General features: G+C 42.4%; 1 pseudogene; it reads left to right on the top strand.

Annotated features, from left to right (window-relative positions):
• Nucleotides 1–250: 250 nt before the first annotated feature.
• LOC102980762 (coiled-coil-helix-coiled-coil-helix domain-containing protein 7-like) lies at nucleotides 251–6890 on the top strand (annotated as a pseudogene).
• Nucleotides 6891–9449: the final 2559 nt, after the last annotated feature.

The following is a 9449-nucleotide window of genomic DNA, read 5'->3' as shown; positions in this document are numbered from 1 at the left end:
AGAAGAACAGAATGGATGTAAGGAGTGTCAGGGGCCAAAAGTTGTTCGGAGAGCTGCCTGCCTGTCCAGAGAGAGGCAGCGTATTTTTCAGAGGTAGGACATCAGCAAGGTTGTTCAACATTTGCCCTTAATGATGAAAAATATCTTGGACTTGTAGAATGCTTACTATATTCTAGGTTCTACTCCACACACTTTATATGTATTCACTCATTCAATCCTTATGACAGCCTTCAGGGGCAGCAATTTTCTCATGCCCAATTTACAGAGGAGGAAGCTGAGACACAGAGAGGTTCAGTAACTTGCCCAAGGTCAAGTAGCGAGAAACTGGCAAAGCTGAGATTTGGACCCAGGCAGTCTGACTCCAGAGTCTGTGGCCCTTGCACCACATGACACAGCCTTACTATTCATGTCTCAGCAGTGGCTGGATGATCAGACGGTTATCCAGTTATTCAGGGTCAATGACCTGAGATAGATAATTAGGATTGGGGGTAGAGTGGGGGTGGTGTGTAGGTGGGGAAGCAGCAGCATAAGTTAAGAAAATAAATACTTGGAGGTAATGATGGGAATGGGTGTTGTACCAGAAAAGAGGGCATTTGAATGGGATGGTGGTGATTTTTTGCATGATGTTTATTGGCTATCTGTACAGATATTCATGGGAATAGCACAAAGAAAGAAACTGGAGTTAGCTATTTGCAGCTTATTGTCTAATTTTCTTTAGGCCCAAAGTACACAAGTTAGTGCTTGTTTTCATGGTTGCTGCAGAATTCAGATAGGAAAGCTTTAATGGGTTACAATCTGAGTTCAAAATGTTCACATTTTGTACCTGGCTAAAATCACTGCAGGTTATTGGATGTTCTGATTCTGAAAAAGAGCCAGCTGTTTTCAGTGTCCTTTGCTTCCAAAAAAAAACAGTTAGTCCCAGGTTATTTCCAGCTACATTTTATGACATTCTGAGTCTTTCTGCCATTTGGGAAGTTCCAAGATCAAAGACTAGATAAATTATTGAGATCCTGTCACTCCAGCAAAATATCTATGTTATATGGTCAACTTATCTGCAATCAGAAGTTTAGACTTCCAGACCAGGCCACCAGCCCTGTTGTACCACCAGAACTTTTCAAAACCAGTTTAAGGTTAGTCAAGGCTGATTGTCTACGTCATTGAAACTAAGGACCAGAAATGACACTTGGTACTTCTCTGTGGAAATGACAACTGTCTCCTCCTCCTCATCATCATTCCCTTCACCATCATCAACACCAACAAACATTTGTATTGTGCTTTACAGTTGACAAATCATGGCATGTGATGCTGAGTTTGCTTTTCTTTTTCTTTACTGTTTCTGCTTTCCATTAAAAGCTAATACTAAATTATTGAACGTCGAAATTGTTCCTTTGTCTTTTAAAATTGTGACAGGGACATACACAGTTACCAGCTCTTACTTATCTAAACTGATTGAACAATGGTTAAAATATGTCAACAATAATTAGGTCAGTTGATTTGGACGATTAAGATACAAATATGGCTTTTGAATAGTAAAACAAATAAAACCAGGCTTTGTGAGACTGATGGAAGGATAATTCCAAGTATGTAGGCTTTTTATATTAATGTTATTTCATAACAGAAATTCATCTTAGAAGTGCCTAGAGCTGATTGTAACAGTGAATAAAGACAAAGATACTAGGAATTGAGTAATAAACTGCTATGGATTTGGCCTGAAAATTTTTCTAAAAGAAACAACCTAAACGATTAACAACCGGGTTTGGGAGTATGACGGTTATCTACCTTATTTTTAGTGCTTGTTTCAAAGATATGTACTCAAATATTGTTTCTTGATTTGAGATTCTGCTCAAAACTTGGCCTCCATGTGACTCTTTTGCAAACTGGCATTCTCTGACCTGACCTCTAAAAGAAGGTTACTGCTCAGGGCCAGCTGATAGGAATGCTTATAAAGAACAGCCAAAAGTGCAGTGCTATGTAGATTCTAAACACCAACGATAATGATACAGAGTGGGAGGAAAGATTTGCTGTTTCCTTTGCCGAACTAGGCTGTGTACAGTTTGACCTCCAGGAAAGTCACTTTGTTTGTGGGTGTGTGAGCAAGACATTTGAACTATCAGAGAATATAGATTTAATCATTTTCAGGTTGCATTTTAACTTTTATATCAACAACTTTAAGAGTTTTTAGATATCAAGTCAGTAACAGATTTAAATTTGTCAAATGAAGGCATTTTTGTGCACCAACTTTTTTTAAGAAAGGAATTTATTTATTGGCTGCATCGGGTCTTAGTTGCGGCACACGGGATCTTTGTTGAGGCATGAGGGATCTTTTCGTTTCGGCCGTGGTCTGCGCAGGTTTCTCTCTAATTGTGGCGCATGGAGTTTTCTCCCTCTAGTTGTGGTGCGTGGGGCTCCAGGGCACGTGGGTTCTCTTGTTGAGGTGCGCGGGCTCAATAGTTGTGGCGTGTGGGCTTAGTTGCCCCGTGGCATGTAGGATCCTAGTTCCCTGACCAGGGATTGAACCCACGTCCCCTGCATTGGACGGCAGATTCTTTACCACTGGACCACCAGAGAAGTCCCTCTGCACCAGCTTTTTTCTCCTTTATCTGAGCTTGGACATATACATAGATGGGAGCACAGAGTTTTTCTCGTTGTTAACCAACTTTAAAGGTAACTTCAGTTAAATAGGCTGTAGCTGAGTGCTCCCAGCCCCGTCAGCCTCTCTCTGCTTGAGCGCAGGCAAGAGTAATTCACTCTCAGTGGGAAACAGAAAGGACATGTACTATTTTCCTAAGAAACATAAGTAAAAGCTGTGTGTCTGACAGGCAGTGACATCCTCCACCCCACTCCCAGTGGCTGCTCTGTAGCAAGTCTGTTGAGAGCATTTCCCACAGTTGTCACTGAAGTGTTGGGATTTATTTCCCGGAAGAACTACTCCCTGGAACAGTCTTCCTGTTGAGACTGCCCTCCCAGTAAGACCTCATCCTAATTTTGCATTTAGCTGTTACTTCCTGGAAGAGGGTCAGAGACCATAAGGAAGAAAAGTCTACTTGTAGCCATACCCCAAATATTGTAGGAAATGTGGATCCAGTTTCCTCTTGAAAAGACCTCATTTGAGAGAACTCAGTTCTCACTTGAAAACTTAATTGGACTGGATGATTTTTGTTCCCTTCAAATTCTGCAACATTTGATTTTCTTCTATGAAAACTATAGGAAGCTATACTGTAGAGGAGCATCCCATTTCTCAAGTGCTTTTAAAGTTAAGACAAGATTTGTCTGGCAAAGACATCACAGTGTTTGGCAATGTCCAAAACTGACTCCTATTTTTCTGTCCTTATAGGAAAATACATCTGGGCTCATAACCTTTAATCCATAACCTTGAATCATCAACTATCATCTCACCAAGATCTTTTAGGGAGAAACATTTCATCCATTGTTGTTTTTCACTTGGTCTTGGGCTTAGAGATCATGTGGAGAAGGTCATGAACTTTAATTGCAGTATCGAGTCTATTATGAATCTGTACCCAACCCAATCCTTCATAGCATGCATTCTGCTTCTCAAGAAAATGTGGTGGGGGGAATCCCCTGGTGGTCCAGCTGTTAAGACTCCGCCCTCCCAATGCAGGGGGCCCGGGTTCGATCCCTGGTCATGGAACTAGATCCCGCATGCTGCAACTAAGGGCCTTCATGCTGTGACTAAAAGATCCCACATGATGCAATGAAGATCCCACGTGCCGCAACTAAGACCCGGCGCAGCTGAATAAAAAAAAAAATAAAATAAAATAAAAAAGAAAATGTGGTGGGAAGTTTGTCTGCCAATCATGGCTTTGTCCTTCATCACAGATAGATGTAGCCTCTGGCATTTCCTTTCTGCCTATCTGTCTACCATCTGTGACCATGGCAAACCCCCTCAGTTTTCATCTAGCATTCAAAAGTAGCTAAAACAAAGTGCAACTTCTCTTCTTCCAATTCTTGGTGTACCTTCTAGAGACAAGGGGCTGTTTTGGATGCAGAGCTCACCACTCTCCTGCAGCTTGGTGGAGAAAACAAGAGAACATGTGTAAATAAATACTATGCACATACTTGCTCCTGAGGACCTTTGTTTCCTTTCTCTCATTTATATCTCAGTGGGAATGTGAGCCCACAGGATAGAGATCGGATCTAACTGTACACTGTGTGATATCATTGCTGGCATTCAGTGTGTTACCTTTTACAAATAGTAAGAACTATAAACCTATTTTTGGTGCTAGTGAGAGCCTTCCTAGGAAAGGAAAGAAGGAGGTAGAGATTTTCTTAAGAATTTCAAAAGGCCATAAAGCTCTCAGAGACCTTGGTTTTCCTGGTATTTATCTTTTTCTCATTTCCGCATTTTGAGTATCATTGATTTACACCAATAAGCAGGAGTGAAGACTGTCTCCACCTGTGCAGATTCTCCTGGGTCTGGAGAGAGGACATGGTTTCCAATACAGACTGCATGGAATTCCAGCTTTGATGAATAGTTCTTTGATGAGTGCTTTGATCGTGCTCAATTTTTAGGGATCTGTTTCCAGACACCTGACAATAAGCACACTCAGCAGAAACAGTCTTCAGACTTCATTTCCCTCCCACCCAGGGAAGCCATCCACCATGCCCTTTCATCTCTTCCATGAAAGCCAAATTGTGTCTCTGACTTGAACTTGCTGAATTGATATTAGAGCTCTAAACTTCCTCACTCGTTGCCTTTTTTCTCAAATGCAGCAGCTGTTGCTGGACTTTTGATGAAATTGATGAAAAGAGACTCAAATTCAATAACTCCTTAGAGGGCTGTGGTGCCTGGGGAGGTGTAAAAGGGGAGGAGTAGGCAAGGTTTCGAACAAAGCCTGGCTCTTATTTCCACCCACTTCTGCATTTTTCCTAGGTTAACAAATCCCAATGCTGAGCACAACTGAAACACAGAGGGTGATGTGCACAACTAGGACACAGGACTGCCAGGCTGTGGATGGTGTGACTAGGATTAATAGCAGGAAAAGAGAAGCAACTAACTCCGGGTAGTCAGGAAATATATGCTTATCCCAAGGTTCAGAAATTGAGTATATGCACATGAAGAGCCTTTCTGGGTTAAATTAAAAAGGAAAAGGAGCAGACTTAGGTATTTTAGCATATAGTTATAAACCTCTTACTCAAAATGGTCTTTTTTAAACATCTTACTCATGCTGCTAAGTCATAGGACTTCATGCTGATGGGAGAGTTTAATTAAAAGGATATTTCCTGGAAAAAGAACATACCAGATCATTGTCAAATAGGTTTTTAAAACAATACATTGGGGAAATTTTTGATGTTGGTGTTAGAAGAAAGGTAATATTTTAGCAACCCAGAGCGTTGGATGACTATCTAAATGATACAGAGAATTCATCCAAAGGTATGATGAGAAAGGAGAGATCAGTGGAAAGGGTTGGTCAGGGAAGGCTTTGTGCGAGAGGTAATGATAATGGCCATCAGGTGCTACGGTGGGCATTTCTTTCTTTATAAACTATTTCATGGACTTCTTGAAAGAGAGAATTTTACAAATTGTGAAACAGAGCCTCAGCGAGGTAATTTGTCTAAAGCTTTCCAGTTCATCAGTGGTAGAGCTAGGGCTTGAACTGGGGCAATTGGATCCTTTCCTCTATGCCACACTGCCTTCACTTGGGCTGGACATGATTTAGTTACAAGGTAGAGCAGCTTAGAATGAAGGTTAGACCTCGAGGAGCAGAGTGGCCAAGGAGAGAGAAAGATGAGTGAACACAGTTCCTTGTCTTGCCCTTCACCCTGCAGTGATGGAGAACCAAGGGGAGAACAGCCTGACGATGAGTGTCCAGCCTAGATTCATCAACCCAAGTCCTCTGACACCAAATAAAATGCTCTTTCCACTACGTTTTAGCAATAAAATATTTTATTCCATAGTTGGAATAAAAGATAATGTCTTAAAGTGCAAAAGCATAACATGTTGTAAATGAGTTTGCAAATATAAAAAAACATGGGGGACAAGAGTTTGAAAGTCAAGGACACTAATCTAAGTTTTTGAAGAATGTTAGGGAGAAACTGAAGACAATAGCATCTATTCCCTGGTTTTACCGCAGGGTGGTGGTGGTGGTGGTGGTGGTGGTGTGTGTATCTGTGTCTGTTAGTGTGTATTGGGGCACAACTGGGGGCTCCCAGAGATAATTCCTGCCCTGTTTGACTCGAGTCTACCTGCTCTCCAGGGGCAGAACTAATTACAGCTCACATCTCTCTCTCCCTCCCTCTCTCTCTCTCTCTCTCTCTCTCTCTCGGCTAACCCAGGTTCTATATAGACCCAACTGTAGCAAGACATATTTAAGATGATTCTGGCTGGGTGAAATTTTGTCACACTGTCCAGGCTTTTTGTCCACCACTTCTGCTCTGAATATCTGATTCCTGAGTTCCTCCTATTCCCCAGCACTTACTTGCATGCGTGGATTTTCTTTCAGCTTGGCATATCCTCTGGTTCCCAGGAACTTTCCAGGTATAGTTCCTGGAAAGGCACACAATCTGCCCTCTTTGTTCTGTTGTAGAACTGCTGGTCTGGGACCCTGCAGTGGATGTCCACAGTTTCTGCCTGCCCTTCCTTCCCTCCTGGTGGTAAAACTACCCTTCCCACACTGCAAGCAGCTCTTGATGAGACTTCGCCTGAAGCATGTCCTTTCTTAGTGTGTGCTTGTCAGAATCTGATGATTCTGCAGATGTTTGGATGAAAATAATTATGACAGGGAAAGGTGTTTCACTTTTCCAAGTACAACAAATGTGAGAAATTCTGGAATTCTGTCATGGTCCAGAGAAGACAGAATGGAGTGAAGCCATCTATGCCTATAGCAACAGAAAGAGATGATATCTTGGGAGCAATGGGAAAGATGCCCTAAGGAATGTTTGCGTTAAAATTGTTTATATAACCTAGAAGCTGATGAATACTTTAAATACATTATTATTGTAATCTTTTAAGACCTAACACACACACACACACACACACACACACACACACACACACACACACACACGAAGAGCCAGCCCAATCAGATACTCCCTTCAGGTATTTAAATCTTAAACAGATTGACCCAAGGATGGATTGTTTTTGGAAGAGTGACCTGAAGTGACTGTCCCATAGTCCTGCTATTGAGATTGTCTAAGCTGCCCTTATTTTGGCCTGCTCTAAAATCTAAGGTTTAGCTTTCCTTTAATTTTTGTGAACAGCCCCATGTACTTCCCAAGGTTTCTTTTTAATTTGTTGTTCAAATTAGCTAGAGTCAGTTCCTGTTGTTTGCAACCAAAACACCTTAATAAATACAGATCCTTACTTATTTGAAATCACAACTGCCAAGGGCAGGGTGGCAGTCAGTAAGATGACAAAGCCCTTTCTGATTGGGTCCTAAGATTGCTCACAGAGTGTAGGGATGAAACTGTTCTCTCCGTGCTCACTTGAACCTGATCTGGCAGCATTTCCTATGCTCTGCCATGCTGGTTGCTTTGACCTGGCTTGGTCTTCTTTGGACATTTCCATTCCCAGGAAGCTGCTTCTGTTCTACCACCTGTTTTAGTAGTAAAATGTTTATGCTTTCTGTCTCTGGTAGTTTCTCTAAAAGTCTTCTACTTTATCTGTAAACTCCGTGGCAGGGCTTCCCTGGAGGTGCAGTGGTTAAGAATCCACCTGCCAATGCAGGGACACGGGTTCAAGCCCTGGTCTGGGAAGATCCCACATGCCGTGGAGCAACTAAGCCCATGTGCCACAACTACTGAGCCCGCGTGCCACAACTAGTGAAGCCTGTGCACCTAGAGCCTGTGCTCCGCAACAAAGAGAAGCCACCGCAATGAGACGCCTGTGCACCACAATGAAGGGTAACCCCTGCTCGCCTCAGCTAGAGAAAGCCCGCACGCAGCAACAAAGACCCAAAGCAGCCAAAAATAAATAAATTAAAATAAATAAATTTTAAAAAACCAAAAAAAACTCCATGGCATGCCCAAGCGGGGTTTCCATTCTCCTTTCCTGGAGATTCACTGTTTCAGGAACTCCTCCCTCCCGGGTCCATAGCCTACTGGCAGTAGAGTAGTAACAAAGGAGTGACTCTGGGATTGAAACAGACATGGGTTAGCATCTCACTCTCACTACTTATGGGTGACTTTACCTAATCTCTCTGAGCCTGTTTTTACAGAAATAAATGCTGTTCATGGTTGCAGAACTTCAGACTGCTCTTAGTGAATCAGTACTGGTGTGTATTGAACACAACGGTTTCTGGGCAAAAGAGTGTGGATAACTCAGTGCAAAACCACTAGTCTCTTGGGAGAAATGACTATGCATGGGCTCTAGAGATGATAAATTTACTGGTGTCATCTTTAATATGAAATGTTATAAATAAAAGACCCAGAGAAGTTCAGTCAAGTGATCAAGGACATTCAGCTAATTAGTTACAAAACCATATCTGAGATCCACCCCTCCTAATTCTCTTTGAAAAGCACTATTGATGCTAAAAGTTGCCCTGAATGCTTTGTCTGCATAGTTTTTTGATATATTAACTCTAGTGGTGAGTTCTGTCACTGGAGAGATTCTTCTACCTGTGATGGGAGTGACGGTAGCGGTCTGCATGTAGAGAGGGAGTGAGCTTTTCCTAACATAAGATATAGGATGGGTCCCTTTTGTTTTAGTTTATTGAATCAGGAAAGCACCAACTCTCTGCAGCTCAGAATCTGAGCATTCTCCAGTGACTTTTCAAGGCAGCCCTGGTATTAGGCCTTCCATATCCAGCCAGCAGGGATAGCTCATAGGATTGGCCTGTGTCTAAGCAGGGAATGGACACCAGCAAGGGTGATCTGGTCACCATGGCCCTGAAAACCGGATTTAGCAGTGAGGTAGACATAGCCCCAGTGAGCCAGTCTTCTTACCACTTACCAGTCCAGGCAGGCTTCCCTGGGCAGGCGGAGGACTGCTGAGTTACATCAGACATAAATGAATCAATACAAACCAATTCCTTCACAAAAGAAAACCTATTTAGTCACACTGCTACCCATATCAACTGTGTGTCTCTCTCTGAGCAACTTTCACATTCCAATTCCTGCAGACAACTGCATTCTAATGCTCCTTAATGAAAAATACATATCTATTTTGTTATTGCCAAGTTTAAGTCTTGCCAAGTTTGTTTTCTAAAACATAACCAATAATGGAAACTTAACTATGGTCTTAGAAGGGTTTTCACAGTTTAGAGAAGAGTCAGGCTTTACGTTAGGAAGTAGAATGAGTTCATAGAGGATGATGATCTAATCAGAGCTTGGTCCATACTTAGCTACCTTTGCAAGAGGGAGATGCAGAGCTGAGGGATGAAAGTGAGGGGTGTGACCCCATGGCACCTGCTGGAAGGTGTTGCAACCCAACTGTAGCCTCTGGGAAGAACATGCACGTCCCACAGGCCTTTCCTACTAATAGGTGCTTTGTA

The sequence above is a fragment of the Physeter macrocephalus genome, chromosome 11 (genome assembly GCF_002837175.3).
Source record: "Physeter macrocephalus isolate SW-GA chromosome 11, ASM283717v5, whole genome shotgun sequence".
Taxonomy (NCBI): Eukaryota; Metazoa; Chordata; class Mammalia; order Artiodactyla; family Physeteridae; genus Physeter; species Physeter macrocephalus.
Note: the sequence above shows the minus strand (reverse complement) of the source record. Positions and strands in the feature narration are given on the sequence as shown.